The 19,124-nt window shown below is 45.5% G+C and overlaps 1 protein-coding gene across 3 annotated transcripts in view; it reads left to right on the top strand.

Annotated features, from left to right (window-relative positions):
- The window catches only part of LOC126484348 (nuclear factor of activated T-cells 5-like), a 405,657-nt gene that overhangs the window by 124,749 nt on the left and 261,784 nt on the right, over positions 1-19,124 (top strand). The window contains exon 1 of one of the 3 annotated variants that reach the window (XM_050107808.1): positions 11,803-11,817. The exons of the other annotated variants lie outside the window; for them this stretch is intronic. The gene's annotated coding sequence lies outside the window, so the exon portion shown is untranslated. Of the gene's footprint in view, positions 1-11,802; positions 11,818-19,124 lie in introns of those variants that run through there. 3 annotated transcript variants of the gene reach the window in all.

Here is a 19,124-nt window from a genome sequence, read left to right as displayed (position 1 = left end):
GCCAATTGAGGAGCTACTCGACCAAATAGTAGCGGCTTCGGTCAAGAATACCATCTTACGACCGGAAGAGCGGTGTGCTGACCCCACGCCCCCTCCTATCCGCATCCTCCGCCGAGGATGACACGGCGGTTGGATGGTCCCGGTAGGCCACTCGTGGCCTGAAGACGGAGTGCATCTGTACTCCAACAAATAGACTTTTCTTCTAGACTTCAGGAAAAAAGATGAGCCACTCTGTCCTGCACAGGCTCTTTAATTACGAACAACTATTGCGCCCTACATCAATTTTAACTTGCTTCCTGTATTCATCCCATGACGTTTCTGTGCAGTTTTTAGCCATCTACGCTTACCCTCCAATAAAAACTGGGCAATTCCTTGATGCCTCCGAATGTGTCATATTGACCGATACCAGTACCTATGAATTAGTTATCCCTTCTATCCATCAAATCTTCAGCACTCTTCTGTAGCATCACATTTCAAAAGCATCTGTTCTCTTCTTGTGTGAAGTGCCTATCGTCCACTTTCATTTCCATGCAAGGTTACACTCCTGTCAAACACCTCCAGAAAAAATTTCCTGTTACGTACGTTTAAATCAGGTGTTAACAAATTCCTCTTTTTCAGAAATGCGTATTGTGCTATAATCTTTCGGCATTTTATATCTACACTACTTCGACCATCATAGCCGGCCGCTGTGGTCGAGCGGTTCTAGGCGCTTCAGTCCGGAACCACGCGGTTGCTACGGTCTCAGGTTCGAATCCTGCCTCGGGCATGGATGTGTGTGATGTCCTTAGGTTAGTTAGTTTTAAGTAGTTCTAAGTCTAGGGTATTGATGACCTCAGATGTTATGTCCCATAGTGCCATTTGAACCATTTCGACCATCATAAGTTACTTTGCTCCCAAATACCAAAATTCATCTGTTATTATTATTGCCTCATTTACTAATCTAATTCTCTCTGCACCCCCTGATTTAATCTGACTACATTGGTTCAAGTGGCTCTGAGCACTATGGGACTTAACAGCTATGGTCATCAGTCCCCTAGAACTTAGAACTACTTAAACCTAACTAACCTAAGGACATCACACAACACCCAGTCATCACGAGGCAGAGAAAATCCATAATCCCGCCGGGAATCGAACCCGAAAACCCGGGCGCGGGAAGCGAGAACGCTACCGCACGACCACGAGCTGCGGACTTGACTACATTCCATTACCTTTGTTTCACCACTCTTGATAGTCATCTTATAATCAGTTTTCAAGCAGCTATCCCTTCCGCCCAACTGCTCTTCCAATTCGTTTGCTGTCTCCGACAGAATAACAATGTCAGTGGCAAAACTCTTCTTTTTTTTATTTCATCGCAATGAACTTTAATTCTTTCTTGAAATTTTTCTTTGCTTTCCTTAACTGTTTGCTCAGCCTTGTCTCAGTCCATTCTCAACCTCTGCTTTCCTTTCCTGTCTTTCGACTCTTACATCTGCAGTCTGGTTTCTGTACAAGTCTTGCTTAACCTGTCGCTTCCTCTATTTTTAACCCTGCTCATTCCAGAATTACAAAGAGTGTAACGTAGTCAGCACTGTCACAAGCTTACTATGAATCTACAAATTCGGTAAACATAGACTTGCATTTTTTTAAAACTGTCTTCTAAGGTAAATCGTAGGGTCAGTATTGCCTCGAGCGTTTCGACATTTCGTTGGAACCCGACCTGATCGTTCCAGAGATCGGCCAGTGTTTTTCCATTCTTCTGTAAATGATTCGAGTCATTATTTTACAACCATGTCTCATGAGACTGATTGTGAGGCAATATTCAGATCTGTCAATACCTGTCTTCTTTCAGGAATTGGAAATACTACATTCTTACTGAAGTCTGAGGGTATTTCGCCCGTGATCTGTATTGTGCACTCCAGGTGGAATAATTTTGTCATTTCTGACTCTCTCGAGGATATCAGTAGTTCTGAGGGAACGTCGTCTACTCCATGGGTCTTGTTTCGACTCTCATACGGAGGAGATGAGTTTTTGTATCGATCATAGCCGGGCTGTGAAAGAATACAGGGTGTGGACAAAAACATGGAGACAGCAAAACCGCTACACATTACCATACGTTACATGATGACGGGAAACCGTTGTTATTCCAAACGCCCTCCAGTCGTCTCGGGATGCATAAATACAGTTCCAGTATAGTTTTCAATTGAATCTTATGCCATCTTTGCTCCAAAGTACTGACAAATTTAGGTAACGATGCTGGAGGAGGTAACAGCGATCACGCACCCATCTCTCTCTAACGTAGGCTACAAAAGCTCAATAATATTGAGATCTATTGCCTGTAGTGGCCAGGGGAGATGTGACAATTCATCCTCGTGCTTACAAAACCAGTCCCGGACGATGCGAGCTGCGTGAACAGGTGCCCTGTCGTCATGGAGCACAGTATCACCATTGGGAAACAAACTTTGTACCATGGGATGGACCTAATCAGCCAAAATGGTGACATAATCAATGGCAGTAATGCCATCTGGCTGACCATGGGGCCGATGGTTAACCACAATATAGCTGCCGAAATCATCACCGAATCCCCGCCACGTTTCACTCGTGGAACGTAAACTCCGTCAATAGTTGGAAACTGTGTAAAGTAAGACTCATCCGACCAAACGACATTCTTCCATTGTTCCATAGTCCAGGTTTTATGGCTTCGGCACCACGTTGGTCTGTTACGGACTTTTGCATCACTGATAATTGCTTCTGAGATTGCAGCTCGCCCTGAAATTGGCAGTTAATGGAGCTCTCTTCGTATTGTTTTGCCGGTGACAGGGTTCAGGATTGCGACATTCAGTTCTACAGTGACTTTTGCAGTTGCCATCCTTTTAATTTTCATCACAATGCTCTTCAACGACGGTCCGTTGTGACTTAACAGGTGATTTTTTTTCTGTGTATGCGTTATAAATCTTCGATACTGCGCCTTTTGAAACACCAGATGCTTTGACTGTATTGGCCGTGGACACATCCACCATACGAATACCAACAATTTGCTCTCGTTGGATTTCACGTAGCTCTGACATAAGGCAGTCCCAACTAGGCAGGACGTGACCACGGCTGACACTTGCAACGTGTTGAGGACTATGCACAGCTGCTGTTCGTAGTCAAATACAATAGCGCAACCTGCAGGCCTGGCTAGCATATGCATTTGTGTTCAAGCATATATGTCTCGCGGTATTTCCATATTTTTATCCACGGACTGTTTGTATAGAAAGTAAGTGCTCAAAAAAACGTTATGCAAGTTCCTCATGACATGAATAGTTCGTATTTATTCGAAGACCTCCTTCTCAACACTCTTTTGACCACAGGAAATAACTGTGTGCAGCCTCCCGTGTAATGGAGATAAAAACAAACGTGCGCTGTCATTTCGGGTCAACAAAGTGCGCTGAGTCTGCACTCGTAAACGTCATACTGTGGTTGGTGTGCGCTGTTCGGTCTGTCAGCATGCCTGGATTTCAAGCTTAGGTCATGCGCGCATCATTACTTCACAATAAGAAGGCTTGTTAGAACAGGAAAAATGTCCACATCATTCTTCACTGAAGCGCCAAAGAAACTGGTGCAGGCATGCGCATTCAAGTACAGAGATAAGTAAAGAGGCAGAATACGGAGCTGCGGTCGGCAACGCCCATATAAGACAACAAGTGTCTGGCGCAGTTGTTAGATCGATTACTGCTGCTACAGTCGCAGATTATCTGTATTTTAGTGACTCGGAACGAGGTGCTATAGTCAGCGTAAGAGCGATGGGACACAGCATCTCCGAGGTAGCGATGAAGTGGGGATTTTCCCGTACGATCATTTCGTGTACCGTCAATATAAGGAATCCGGTGAAACATCAAATCTCCGACATCGCTAAGGGCGGAAAACGATCCTGCAAGAACGGGATCAACGACGTCTGAAAAAATCGTTGAACGCGACAGAAGGGCAACCCTTCCGCAAATTGCTGCAGATTCAATGCTTGGCCATCAAGTGTTAGCGCGCCAATCATTCAACGAAACATCATCGAAATGGGCTTTCGGAGCCGAAGCCCCACTCGTGTACCCTTGATGACTGCACGACACAAAGCTCTACGCCTCGCCTGGGCCTACCTGGGCCCATCGACACCGACACTGGACTGTTGACGACTGGAAACATGTTGCCTGGTCGGACGAGTCTCATTTGAGCGGATGAAACGAGTACGGTATGGAGACAACTTGGATATCAGCAGGGGACTGTTCAAGCTGGTGGAGACTCTGTAATGGTGTGTGACGTGTGCAGTTGGAATTATATGGGACTCCTGATACGTCCAGATACGACTGTGCAGGTGACTCGTACGTAAGCATCCTATCTGATCACCTGCATCCATTCATGTGCATTGTGCACTCCGACGCCCTTGGGCAATTCCAGCAGGACAATGCGACACCCCACACGTCCAGAATTGCTACAGAGTAGCATGAGGAACACGCTTCTGAGTTTAAACACTTCCGCTGGCCACCAAACTCCGCGGACATGAACATTATCGAGCATATGTGGGATGTCTTGCAACGTGCTGTTCCAACCACTCGCAATCTTACGGATTTATGGACGACCCTGCAGGATTCACTGGGTCAATTCCCTCCAGCACTACTTCAGACACTAGTCGAGTCCAAGCCACGTCGTGTTGCGGCACTTCTGCGTGCTCGCGGGGGCTCTACACGATATTAGTCGGGTGTACCAGTTTCTTTGGCTCTTCAGTGTAACATTCGGCCGCAGCGAGACGCAAAAACACTGAAGTAGTGGTAGCCCGCTATGAACACCAGCTGAGAACAGCTTCCTACATATAATGGGTAGGGCACGCTCCGCGAACAAGTAGTATAAATCGACTTTTTCTTTTCGGAAGCAACTAGCGTGGGAAAGGTTGCCTGTGCAAGGGAATTGAAATTGTAATAACGGTGTGGGGTTCCCATCACCGGCGAGTGCAGGATTTGTCTGACGCGTGACGATCGCCTGAGATGTGAATAGCACCATTCCAGCTTTTGGCAAAATCTGAGCGTTCATCTACAGTGACTGCGTATCTTTTCTCATTCCATTTTCCGATTATGCTCATTATGTGGACATTGACGTAGTACGATTCTGAAAGTACGCGAAACTCGTCTGAAAAGACGAATCGCCGTAACTCAAGCGCTCTTGATCCGTGCTTTGTCCGTTAGGATGTAGTCCGTTAGGATGTAGTCCGTTAGGATGTAGGCAAAAGCAGAAATTATCGGTGACAAGACAGTACAAATAATGTAGATGTAGAGAGGCAGTTGTCTCCAGTTGCTGATTAGCGGTCTCGTGAGTAGCATTTCCAAATTTCGTTAAGTATTTACGAAGGGAGGTCATGAAACACGGTTCTGAAGGATCCGTCGAAAGAGTAAGTTGTATGCCATCATCAAGTTTCACTTTGTTTCATTTAATTACATACTTGGCCGAGCAGTAGAGACAACACTCAACGAAAGACAACCCCACGTGACAGTCTTCCGAACGATACAATTATAGTAAAATGGTTCAAATGGCTCTGAACACTATGGGACGTAACATCTGATGTCACCAGTCCCCTAGAACTTAGAACTACTTAAACCTAACTAACTTAAGGACGACACACACATCCATGCCCGAGGCAGGATTCGAACCTGCGACCGTAGCGGTCGCGCGGTTCCAGACTGAAGCGCTTAGAACCGCTCGGCCACACCGGCCGGCAATTATAGTACGTCTATACAAAAAAGCGAAGGGAATATCGAACATTTGCTCAAAGACTGCGCTAACGTACCTGTGTGTCATTATTTCTTATCCCCATAACTTATTTGCCTTCTTCCCCCCCCCCCCCCCCCCCCCCCCCCCCCCCGCCGCCCTGCCGCAGTACCTCTTTTATTGAATCGCATTCAAGGAGACTATATTATTTATAGTGGAAAACTTTATACTTCTCGATCATTAGAGTAGATTGATGAAGCGATTTTTTTGTTTCTCGGGCCTTCCGAACACCTCACAGGAAAGATTTGCATAGCATAATTTTTTCTTGTAAATTAATCTTAAAAGACCAACCATGTGACATGACGCAATGAGCAGCATCCTCACCGATACATTAGCGTTGACATTTGTGGCCACTCATCCCGATGTAGATTATTCTCATTTCCTGAAATCACTTCAGGTGAAGGGATGCCTCACTAGACAAACTTCATTTCTTGCGGTTCCAATCCGAACTTGTGTTCTGTCGCTAATGACCTCGTTGTGGACGAGGCGCTAAATATTTAAATCATCATTCCTTCTGAAAAACCTCCGTGAAATCGTATTTAAACTTCGTAGTACAACAGATCCATACACCTTCCCCCCCCCTCCCCCCCCCCCCCCCACCTAATTCCATTATCATATGGCATAAAATTAAAATTCATATACAAGATACAGGGATTTGATTGATTTCGTGATGAATATTATGAGCTTTCGAGGTAGAAGACAGAACTCTGGACTGTGAAGGTCACACAAATGCATACTTTCTTGCATTACGAGTGCTTTCAAGCGGCCGACGCTCACGCCACACTTTTTCCTTTAGTGTGATACTTGCGTTCTGGAGTGGTGTTCATTGTCATTTGCCCTTATTATGAGAAAGGCGGTATTACAGTAAATAATAAACTCACTGCAAGTCTTCGGTAAAACGAATTTAACTTCACTTGAAGCAACAGTTGGGTGCCTTGGTTCATTACTTTGACACAAAGTACGAAATACACATCTTCACAGTGTGACAGATTCTATTTGTGTTTTCACACACACACACACACACACACACACATATATATATATATATATATATATATATATTCAAAAAGGATAAAGCAGGTAGATTAACTTTTAACTTTCCGTCACGGTAGTAAAGTGATCTGAGACGGAGCAAGTTCTTTAATAACGCTAGATTGTGGAGAAAATGCTTTTTTTTTTTTTTTTTTTTTTTCAAAGAAGCCATTTTTCAGCATTTGCCTCAGTGTTTGGGGAAGCTACGGTAAACGCAAATTAATGTGGCCGGATATGAATTTGATCACCACTTGACCAAATTGAGAGTGCAGTGTCTTGCGAACGGAGCCACTTCGCTCGTCTCAGATATAGGTAAAATTTGACTGGTGAGAGTGGTGTGAAATAGAGCTAAAGTTACTTATCATGAATGTACAATGGTATGGCGTTTTAACGTAACAAAGTTGCGAAAACAGCATTGAACGAGGTACAACATTAAAGTTCGTTCTCGCGTCGTTCTTTCAACGGAAACTGCAACATAATGACTGCAGTAGATATATCTCATGTAGATGAATGCAAATCCTTAGTTGTACGGTGAAGAAAAACGAGTTTACAGCTGTTGAACCATTAGCTTTATAATATAATGTTGTAGGCCGGATGTGACTAGTCTCTGCAGTCTTATTTATACTTTTTGAAGACATGTATGTTATTAATAATGTCATGGGTGAGGTATAAGTAGATTGACATGTTGTTGTACATTTCGGGCCCTTTACCTTAATCATCAGAGTTTGAAGACATACTCAGAAACGAACGTATGAAACAGGCGTCTTTTGTATTTCACGCTCATATGACGGCTATACAAGACCTATGTAAGGCAATTAGGAAACTTTCCGTGGGTGCGACTGATAGCAATGGGCTTTTAACGACCAGAGCATTATAAATTACAATGAAGCAAACAAGCTAAGTCCGTTCTGCGAAGCTTCCTCTTTTTTACATTCGTTTTGTGTAATTTCCTGAGGAGTACAATGTGAAACAGCAGCAGAATATCTGACGCATTATCGGTAGTTTTCCTTTCCGTGTGCCCAGCGCAGTAGCGCAAAATAAACGACGCGATGCTATTTGAGTTATTGGACAGTCTGTGATGGCAACTTTTCATTCTTGCTGTGTATATTTAATGTTTGTTCAGCATAGTTCAGTTCAGTGGTAGCCCAACTAAACTGCACACTGTCTCCTGCACACACTTTTCCTCTGGCAGTGTCTTTTGAAGGCAAAAATGACAAGCTGCCCGTGGCTCGTAGTGCACTTTAATCTGTAGGTCGTCGTATATCTGCCTGGCTAAATCAGTTGGAAGATCGGAAGAAGGTAACAACGCTTCACCTCCTGTGGGACCATGCGTAGTAAAGTACTGCGATGTCCAAAACAACAGTATGGTTGTTGACAACATTACTCACTTATTAGGTATTGCTTCTGTCGAATTATTGTCCATCACACTTCTGCCACTGTCTACGCTTCACATGCATTTAGGTACTTGTAGACTTCACGACTCGCCTGCTTGTCTTTATTATTGCTTACTGACTAGGGCCCTTATCCAATGCGAGCATTCTCGTGCAGCATTCTCTATTTGCGTTCAGTTATTTTCGGCTACGAAAGACCATGCGCTAAGGCACTGGGTTATTTGGTAACCGTGATAGCGTTACGGAGATGTTTAATAAACTCAAGTGGCAGACTCTGCAAGAGAGGCGCTCTGCATCGCGGTGTAGCTTGCTCGCCAGGTTTCGAGAGGGTGCGTTTCTGGATGAGGTATCGAATATATTGCTTCCCCCTACTTATACTTCCCGAGGAGATCACGAATGTAAAATTAGAGAGATTAGAGCGCGCACGGAGGCTTTCAGACAGTCGTTCTTCCCGCGAACCATACGCGACTGGAACAGGAAAGGGAGGTAATGACAGTGGCACGTAAAGTGCCCTCCGCCACACACCGTTGGGTGGCTTGCGGAGTATCGATGTAGATGTAGAATACCTCTATTTTCCACTCATCGCATTCCTAATTTCAGTTCACCGCCCGTCGTAAGATTAATTATTGCAGCTGCCTTCTTAGTAGGCGTGTCACAGTCTCTCCGAGGACCTTATCGATTTAGTGGTTTTGCTGATAAACAAGAGTCCGGGCTTCAAATTCTGGCAGCTTCCAAGATGATCGTGAAATGTTTTTCGTAGAGAAGTCGTATATGTGTTGGAAAATCCAGCACTGGGCTGCGGTTCTCATTGCACATCAAACATTGCTTTACTTCATTGACTTCCCATTAGATACAGCTTATCATTCGGTCTTGTTTGCGGAGTGATGAGTAGGAGGGCAGCAGCAGAAATCGAGCTGAAGAGACCTAGTTACTTGGCTCAGTGATGAAAGACATCCGACTTACTTTCGGAAGGAGAAGTTTTTAAAACACCTGTGCCGTCATCAGGATTAGGATTTTGCGTGGTTTCTGTGAATAGGTTAAGGCGAATGTTTGGGTGACTCATTTGAGAAAGTTATCCCTGTTTTCCTTCTCCATACTCATCCACAGTTCGAGCTTGTGCGTAAACTTTAATGACGTCGCAGCTGGACGCTAAACTCCAGTCTTCATTGAAGATGTGATTGTGACACGTAACTGCTTGTTTTGTTGTTCGAAAACGTGACACTGCGTTACGGATGAGATAGAACGAGACAACAAACATTCTGCACTAATGCTTAATTGTATTTTTTGTCATTTAGCGACCTTGTGAAAAACTAGAATTTTTGCCGATGCAGTTAATACAGAACCTGAAAGAATAGCAGGTTTTCTGTACGCGCTCAAAGTGACAATTCGTTCGTTCTAGGTTAAGAACGGCATCTAGTGACCTTTGTGATGTGTACAGTTAGCAGTGGGTGTACGAGATAGTCTTGGCCGCTACGCAAAGTCGTAGCTGCACAGAAAATCCCAGACGCACTGCAGTGCATGTGACCGGAGTCACGGTGTCAAGTTAATACACGCTCCCCTCCACTGAAATTTCTGCCGATACAGTAAATCACGTGAGTGTATTTCTTGTTTTACTAATGCTGCTCAAGCACGTTCAGTTAATTGATTCTTGGATTTCAAGTAATTGGTTAATCCATTGACATTTGTGCTTCGCAACACTCGTTAACAGTGTATGCCGGAGGATACTTTTATGTTTGAGTAGTGTTAAGGTAATTTCGTTGACGAAACCGGGCGTTTATGTTCGTAACAGTGGTAAATTTCGAATTGCTAGCTAAAATATGAAGACCACGCGATATCTACCGTCCGCCGTGTCATCCTATGCCATATGGCATGATGCGGTTGGGGAAATGATTCGTTCGTTGCGTCAGTCATCAGCAGAGGAATGTTAATCCAGTTTTACTAGTAGAACAGAGCTCCATTTGTAACCAGGCTGCAGATGTAAGAGTCGAAAGAAGCCATGAAAGGAAAGCAGAGGTTGAGAACGGACTGAGACAGGGCTGCAGCCTATCCTCGGTGTTATTCACTGAGCAAACAGTTAAAGGAAAACAAAGAAAAATTTCAAGAAAGATTTAAAGTTCATTGCGATGAAATAGAAAAAATAAGAGTTTTGGCACTGACATTGTTATTCTGTCGGAGACAGAAAACGGATTGGAAGAGCAGTTGGACGGAAGGGATAGCTGCTTGAAAACTGCCGGCCGAAGTGGCCGTGCGGTTAAGGGCGCTGCAGTCTGGAACCGCAAGACCGCTACGGTCGCAGGTTCGAATCCTGCCTCGGGCATGGATGTTTGTGATGTCCTTAGGTTAGTTAAGTTTAAGTAGTTCTAAGTTCTAGGGGACTAATGACCTCAGCAGTTGAGTCCCATAGTGCTCAGAGCCATTTGAACCATTTTGCTTGAAAACTGATTATAAGATGATTATCAAGAGTGGTGAAACAAAGGTAACGGTTCAAAAAAAAAAAAAATGGTTCAAATGGCTCTGAGCACTATGCGACTTAACTTCTGAGGTCATCAGTCGCCTAGAACTTAGAACTAATTAAACCTAACTAACCTAAGGACATCACACACATCCATGCCCGAGGCAGGATTCGAACCTGCGACCGTAGCGGTCGCTCGGCTCCAGAATGTAGCGCCTAGAACCGCACGGCCACTCCGGCCGGCAAACAAAGGTAATGGAATGTAGTCAAATTAAATTAGGGGGTGCAGAGAGAATTAGATTAGTAAATGAGGCAATAAAAATAACAGACGAGTTTTGCTATTTAGGAGCAAAATAACTTATGATGGTCGGAATGGTACAAATGGCACTATGGGACTTGACATCTGAGGTCATCAATACCCTAGACTTAGAACTACTTAAAACTAACTAACCTAAGGACATCACACACATCCATGCCCGAGCCAGGATTCGAACCTGCGACCGTAGCAGCAGCGCGATTACGGACTGAAGCGCCTAGAACCGCTCTGCCGCAGCGGCCGGCATTTATGTTCCATTTAGATGATCATTGCATATTCGGATCTTCTACTAAATTCTGCAAATTCACTGGAGGCACAGAAACGTTCACGTGCTTTTTGCAAGCTAAACCAACTAATTCGGCGTACAACTTTCATCCCTGGAAAACCTGTAATTCTTTTCAGTGCGGGGATAGCCAAATTCCGTGGCGCCCAATAACAGTATATAGGATTGCACCAGCGCCTACAGAGTGAAGTAAGAAGTACTCGTGGACCAAAACGAATCCTTTTCTTGTGTGTTTAGTTCTAGATGTGGTTCTAACTGTGTTGTATGTCTGTTTCCAATTTTTAAGAGGCTTTAACTAAAAATTTTGATTTCGCATATAAGCCTGTAACCTCTGAATTGAGCAATAACCTGAGTTGATGATCTTAGTACTGTAGTGTACAGGAACGGGCGTATGGTCGCTAAGATTACTGCGGATTTAAGAAAACTCCATTATAGCTTGTTCCTTCCATATGTGTGTTTTACAGTGCTGAAATACTTTTGTCGGTACATGTAACAACATTTAAAGTAACTGCTTAGTGACTATTTGACTGTTCTCGTTTCAGGACAGCTTTTGAAAAAGTCCGTAATGGCCGCTTGGGTAAGTTGGCGCCAGCGGTGTATGTCCCATGTGGAAGTATTTTAATCTGTTGTTTACTCGAGCGTGGAAGCTTGTCGCAACGCCCATTTGCATAATAATCTATCACCAATGCAGCTCTAACCCCAATACCGGCGCAAGCCCCGCGCGGCCCGGCGCGGCCTACCGGCTGTTACCAAGCCCGCGTGTCCGCCGTGTGTGCCTATTGATCGCTCGCTTCCCCCGTTCCTCGTCCTCTCATCATCGTAATTATCCTAATTGGTCGCAAACAGGCTACTTTCGAAATCGATATGTGACCGCGACGGAGCTACCCTTCCTACTATCTCCAGCTTTTAATTACACGTTGACGTTACAGTGCCATTCCGACTGAACGAGCGATTAGCTTGGAAATCGTCGGTGAATAACACTTACTTGAACTATGACTATCAAGCCACTGGCGGACTTGATTGAAACTGTCTTGTAGGCGTTGTCGCTGCCGTCAGAAACAATTACAAACAACTGCTTTCGAAATGGTACCACGAATACTTTTGGTACAGAGACTGGCAGTCAACTAGAATGTTAATAACTATAATGAAATGTGCGAAAATAGACGAAAACGCCAGATATCATTTGATCGATCATTCAGAGGGATCGTTGGCGTACTAGTGGTAGCATTGATACTACTCGCTTGATGGATAAAACTGTCCGGACCGCCGGAATAGTGAACACTGAATGGCCTGCTTTTCACAGTGGTAACTGTGGACCAAGTCATACGGAAACAGTTTGTTCGACAAACTCTCACATATACGCCGCCTCGGTAACGGCGAGGTCAGCGCGGCAGATTGCTAAACGCAGGGGCCCGGGTTCGATTCCCGACCGGGTCGTATATTTTCTCTGCTGGGGGACTGCGAGCCGTGTTGTGTTGTCCTTAGTTTCGTACCGTCATAACTGACACGGAAATCGCTTGCATGGCGTCAATCGACAGGTCTGACCATATGTAACTTCGTGTCAGGGTACGGGCTGGCCCTAGTGAATGTTCTGGATTGCCGAAGGACACTCCTATCTTCCACTGTTGAGATTGCATGGTCATGTTCCAAAAACCAAATAAAAAAAGCCTCCCATATGAATAGCGTTCAGCAGAACAGACAAATTCTATAATAATGTACAGCGTGCGACAGTTTGGACTTAAAAGATGAAACAAAACACACCTGGGATGAATTACCGATGCTCAATTCGTGATCCCAAGTACATTTGCACACCTGCTGTCCTTGCCACCTGCACTGAAGCTATAGTTAGGTCCAGAGCCTTAGCTATCGAATTCCTTGTTGATTAAATGTGTAGAGCGAACTTCGTGTCCATCCTTGTGCCCCTTGCTATGAAGAAAATACTGTGTACTGGAATGTCCAAGAGTCAGCTGCTCTTCATCTACATCTACATCTACATTTATACTCCGCAAGCCACCCAACGGTGTGTGCCGGAAGGCACTTCACGTGACACTGTCATTAGCTCCCTTTCCTGTTCGAGTCGCGTTTGGTTCGCGGGAAGAACGACTGGCGGAAAGCCTCCGTGCGGGCTCAAATCTCTCTAATTTTACATTCGTGATCTCCTCGGGAGGTATAAGTAGGGGGAAGCAATATATTCGATACCTCATCCAGAAACGCACCCTCTCGAAACCTGGACAGCAAGCTACACCGCGATACAGATCGCCTCTCTTGCAGAGTATGCCACTTGAGTTTGCTAAACATCTCCGTAACGCTATCACGCTTACCAAATAACCCTGTGACGAAACGCGCCGCTCTTCTTTGGATCTTCTCTGTCTCCTCTGTCAACCCGACCTGGTACGGATCCCACACTGATGAGCAATGGTTCAAATGGCTGTGAGCACTATGGGACATAACTTCGGAGGTCATCAGTCCCATAGAACTTAGAACTACCTTAAACCTAACTAACCTAACGACATCACACACATCCATGCTGGAGGCAGGATTCGAACCTGCGACCGTAGCGGTTGCGCGGTTCCAGACTTTAGCACCTAGAATCGCTCGGCCACCCAGGCCGGCTAATGAGCAATACTCAAGTATAGGTCGAACGAGCGTTTTGTAAGCCATCTCCTTCGTTGATGGACTACATTTTCTAAGGACTCTCCCAATGAATCCCAACCTGGCACCCGCCTTGCCATCAATGTTCAAAGCGGTGAGTGCAAAACATTCAGAACTACACACTAATGAGGCAAAACATTACGACCACACGATTAATACCGTCGTGCTCCACCTTTGGAAGGCAATACAGGAGAAATTTTGCGTGGCGTGGATTCCACAAGTCCTCGGTATGTTCCCGGCGGAATGCGCCACCAAATATGTCTACGCACAGGTCACGTAATTCCTGTGAATTATGGACCAGTGATTTGTGGGCGCAAAGTGGGCGCCCGATAGCATTCCAGGTGTATTCCATCGGTCGAGATCAGGCGAATTTGGTGGCGAAAACATGAACGTGACGTCACTATCACGCTCCTCGAACCACTGCAGCACGAGTCTGGCCTTGTGACACGGATAGTTATCCTGCTGGAAGATACCACCGCGATCGGGGAAGACACGAAGCATGAAGGGATGCGGGTGGCCCGCAGTAATCATTACGTAGACTCTGATTACTGCCACAGGTCCTCCAGATGAGTATCCCCCCACGGTATAACAGTGTCCCCACCGGACTCCATCCGTGGCGCGGTGCGTATTTCGAGAAACCATCCTTCTGTCTGTCGCCATACACGAACATCGACTTGTTGTAAGAAGAAACGTGGTTCATTGATCTACAGCCCAATCACTACAAGCCGTGTCCACTGCAATCGTAACTAGCGAGATTGTTGCATCAATATGGGAGTTTTATGGGTCCTCTGCTATGGAGTCCTGTGTTCAACAGTATACTTTGAACGATGTGGTTCGAAATACTTTTCCCTAAATCAGAATTGTAGTCTCTCGTCGTGAGGTGGTGCAGTTGTTTGTACACTAGACTCGCAGTCCGGAGGCCGACGGTTCAAACCTGCGTCCGGCCGTCCTGATTGAGGTTTTCCGGATTTCCCTAAATCGCTTCAGACAAATGATGGGAAGGCTCCATTGAAAGGAAACTGCCGACATTCTGTCCCATCCGTCCCTATTCCGACAGGACCAATGACTTCGCTGTTTGGTCCCTTCCCGCCAAATCAACCGACCAACCTACTCTTTTGTCATATCTGCTGCATGGGTTTCAAAAAAGACGATTGTGTGAAACCCGTCCACGAGACTCAGAGGGCCATAGACACGGGTTCCCAGGTAGATACCGTGTTTCTTGACTTCCGCAAGGCGTTTGGTACAGTTCTTCAAAGTCGTTTAATGAACAAAATAAGAGTATATGGACTATCAGACCAATTGTGTGATTGGATTGAAGAACGCAGCATGTCATTCTCCTTGGGGAGAAGTCTTCCGAAAAAAGAGTGATTTCAGGTATGCCGCAGGGGAGTGTCGTAGGACCGTTGCTATTCACAATACACATAAATGACCTTGTGGATAATCCCGGAAGTTCACTGAGGCTTTTTGCGGATGATGCTGTGGTATATCGAGAGGTTGTAACAATGGAAAATTGCACTGAAATGCAGCAAGATCTGCAACGAATTGACACATGGTGCAGGGAATGGCAATTGAATCACAGTGTAGACAAGTGTAATGTGCTGCGAATACATAGAAAGAAAGATCGTTTATCATTTAGCCACAATATAGCAGGTCAGCAACTGGAAGCAGTTAATTCCATAAATTATCTGGGAGTGGGCATTAGGAGTGGTTTAAAATGGAATGATCATATAAAGTTGATCGTCGGTAAAGCAGATGCCAGACTGAGATTCATTGGAAGAATCTTAAGGAAAACAAAGGAAGTATGTTACAGTACACTTGTTCGCCCACTGCTTGAATATTGCTCACCAATGTGGGATCCGTACCAGATAGGGTTGGCTGGCTCTGAGCACTATGGGCCTCAACTGCTGAGGTCATTAGTCCCCTAGAACTTAGAACTAGTTAAACCTAACTAACCTAAGGACATCACACACATCCATGCCCGAGGCAGGATTCGAACCTGCGACCGTAGCGGTCTCGCTGTTCCAGACTGCAGCGCCAGAACCGCGCGGCCACTTGGGCCGGCGCAGATAGGGTTGATGGAAGAGATAGAGAGGATCCAACGGAGAGCAGCGCGCTTCGTTACAGGATCATTTAGTAATCGCGAAAGCGTTACGGAGATGATAGATAAACTCCAGTCGAAGACTCTGCAGGAGAGACGCTCAGTAGCTCGGTAGGGGCTTTTGTTGAAGTTTCGCTAACATACCTTCACCGAGGAGTCAAGATGTTGCTCCTTCCTACGTATATCTTGCGAAGAGACCATGAGGATAAAATCTGGGAGATTACAGCCCATACAGAGGCATACCGACAATCTTTCTTTCCACGAACAATACGAGACTGGAATAGAAGGGAGAACCGATAGAGGTACTCGAAGTACCCTCCGCCACACACCGTCAGGTGGCTTGCGGAGTATGGATGTAGATGTAGATGTCTCTGCCTGCCCTATTTAAAGAGCAGGGAGGTGTTGGACTTGTACGTTCTGTGGTGAGACGTGGACGTCCAACACCTTGTCTCTCCCAGTTTCGGTTTCACTGCCCTTCAGCCAGTTTCCATACCATGGATGCTCTCGACAGCAGCACGAAATGATTTCATCACCAGATTCGCCGTTTCCCAGATCCTCTTTCCCGCGTGATGGGCCATAGTAATCAGCATATGCTAGTGGACTTACCCAGTTGCGGCCTACCTGTATCGTCGCTAGAATGATTCCTCATTCGTTTCCGTTCCGCTTATATAATCTTCTTACCGCGTCACGCGCCCGAAACGTCACCAAGCGGCGCTCTACCTCACGGTTGGGAGTGGTCTTAATACTGTCTCGATCTACATTCGAAATGAACTCCACGACGACCGTACGGTGTGTGGTGAAGGGAACTTAAGGTACCAGAATTATTGTGCCCTCACAATCAGAGACGGTTCCCAAAAAGAACAGTAATAACGTTGCCGTTGGGGGTTATGTCTTGTACGCATTTCTGCCGCTGGGCGTGTATAGCGCAACTCATTCGCGTGTGGTATCATCCTGGCTTGTTCATATCAGTGATTGTTTTTGCTAGCGCTGTTTTGTTCTTGTTTCTTTTTTTGTGATGGCAAGTTTAAGTGAACAGCGTGCAGCTGTGAAATTTTGTTTTCTGCTCGGACCTTGTGTAGTACGCCTTTCTGCCTCTAGGCGTGTGTGTGCCGGCTGTGTTGTCGACCTGGCTTGTTCTGTTCATCTGTAGTGATTGCTATTGCTTTTCCTTTTGCTAGCGCTGTTTTCTTCTTGTTTGGTGTTTTATGGTGGCAAGTCTAAGTGAACAAAGTGCAGCTTTGAAATTTTGTTTGCTGCTCGGTAAAAATGCTGCTGAAACTGTTCTAGTGTTGAAAACAGCTTACCAAGGTGACGCTACGGGAAAAACTCAAGTGTACGAGTGGTACCCTCGATTTAAAAATGGTATCGTGTTGATTGATGACTAACTTCGTCCCGGACGTCCATGAGCTGCCAAAATGGACGAAAATATTGAAAAAATTCGAGAGCTTGTGCTCAAAAATGGTTCAAATGGCTCTGAGCACTATGGGACTCAACTGCTGTGGTCATCAGTCCCCTAGAACTTAGAACTACTTAAACCTAACTAACCTAAGGACATCACACAACACCCAGCCATCACGAGGCAGAGAAAATCCCTGACCCCGCCGGGAATCGAACCCGGGAACCCGTGCGTGGGAAGCGAGAACGCTACCGCACGACCACTTGTGCTCACAGAACGTCGACAGACAATTGATCAACTGTCGGAGATTAGTGGGTTATCTTGGCGCTCGTTTCACCGAATTTGTGGCAGGCAGGAGAGTGGTTCTCCCACCACCTGCACAGACGGCCATCTCTGTTAGATGACCGAGCGAGGTGGCGCAGTGGTTAGCACACTGGACTCGCATTCGGGAGGACGACGGTTCAATCCCGTCTCCGGCCATCCTGATTTAGGTTTTCCGTGATTTCCCTAAATCGTTTCAGGCAAATGCCGGGATGGTTCCTTTGAAAGGGCACGGCCGATTTCCTTCCCAATCCTTCCCTAACCCGAGCTTGCGCTCCGTCTCTAATGACCTCGTTGTCGAAGGGACGTTAAACACTAACTACCACCACCACCACAAAATCTCTGTTAGATAGTTTTTGGCTAAAAATGACGTGGTTCCGCTGTCCCACGAACTTTACTCGCCTGACCTGGCTCCGTGCGACTTTTTCTTATTTCCTCGCAAGAAAAGGGACATAAAAGGACACCTATCTGACAGTATTCAAGAAGTTAAGAAAAAAATGAGGTAGGAGCTGTCAGCCATTTCTAAAGATGACTACAATAAATGTTTCGAATAGTCGAAGCACAGGTGGGACAAATTTATTAGTTGTAATGGAAAGTATTTCGAAGGGGATAAGGTTGTTTTGTAGACAATTTGAAAATATATAGCTTTTAAAAATATTACCAATGATATCCAAAGGAATTATTGTCTGTAGCCTTTCGTTGTGCACTCTGCAGTAGCTTACTGAGTTGATGTAGATCCAAATTGCTCAAACTTTCCCCCGTGGACACGCGCTCGTCTTTTTAGATAATTTACACCTCGTCGGGACTTTAATAAGTCTCAAAAGGAAAGAAGTAAGATTAAGTTGTAACGTCCTGCCGGCCAGGAGGTCATTGTAGGCGGAACAGAATCTCGGGTTGCGAAGAAAATCGACCGTGCCCTTTCGAAAGAATTATCTTAGCGTTTTATATCTACATCGCACTCCGCAATCCACCTTACGGTGCGTGGCGGAGGGTACCCTGTACCACTACTAGTCACTTCCTCTCCTGTTCCACTCGCAAAACAGAATTACGGAGAAACGATTATTTATCCGAACATTACGGTTTTGTTTTCCGTTCTCATCCGCATTTAACTTACATTTATCTACATTCAGAGCTAGCTGCCATTCATCACACCAATTAGAAATTTTGTCTAAGTCATCTTGTATCCTCCTACAGTCATTCACCTTCGACGCCTTACCGTTCAGTACAGCTTCTTCAGCAAACAACTGCAGAAAGCTGCCCGCCCGCCCTGTCGGCCAAATCATTTGTGTGTATAGAAAATAATAGCGGTCCTGTCACACTTCCCTGGAGCACTCCTGACGGCACTCTTGTCTCTGATGGACACGCACCGTCGAAGACAATGTATTGGGGTCTGTAACTTAAGAAGTCTTCTACATCT

Source organism: Schistocerca serialis, chromosome 6 (assembly GCF_023864345.2).
Source record: "Schistocerca serialis cubense isolate TAMUIC-IGC-003099 chromosome 6, iqSchSeri2.2, whole genome shotgun sequence".
Taxonomy (NCBI): domain Eukaryota; kingdom Metazoa; phylum Arthropoda; class Insecta; order Orthoptera; family Acrididae; genus Schistocerca; species Schistocerca serialis.
The sequence above is the reverse complement of the archived record's forward strand: the minus strand, read 5'-3'. Positions and strand labels throughout refer to the sequence as shown.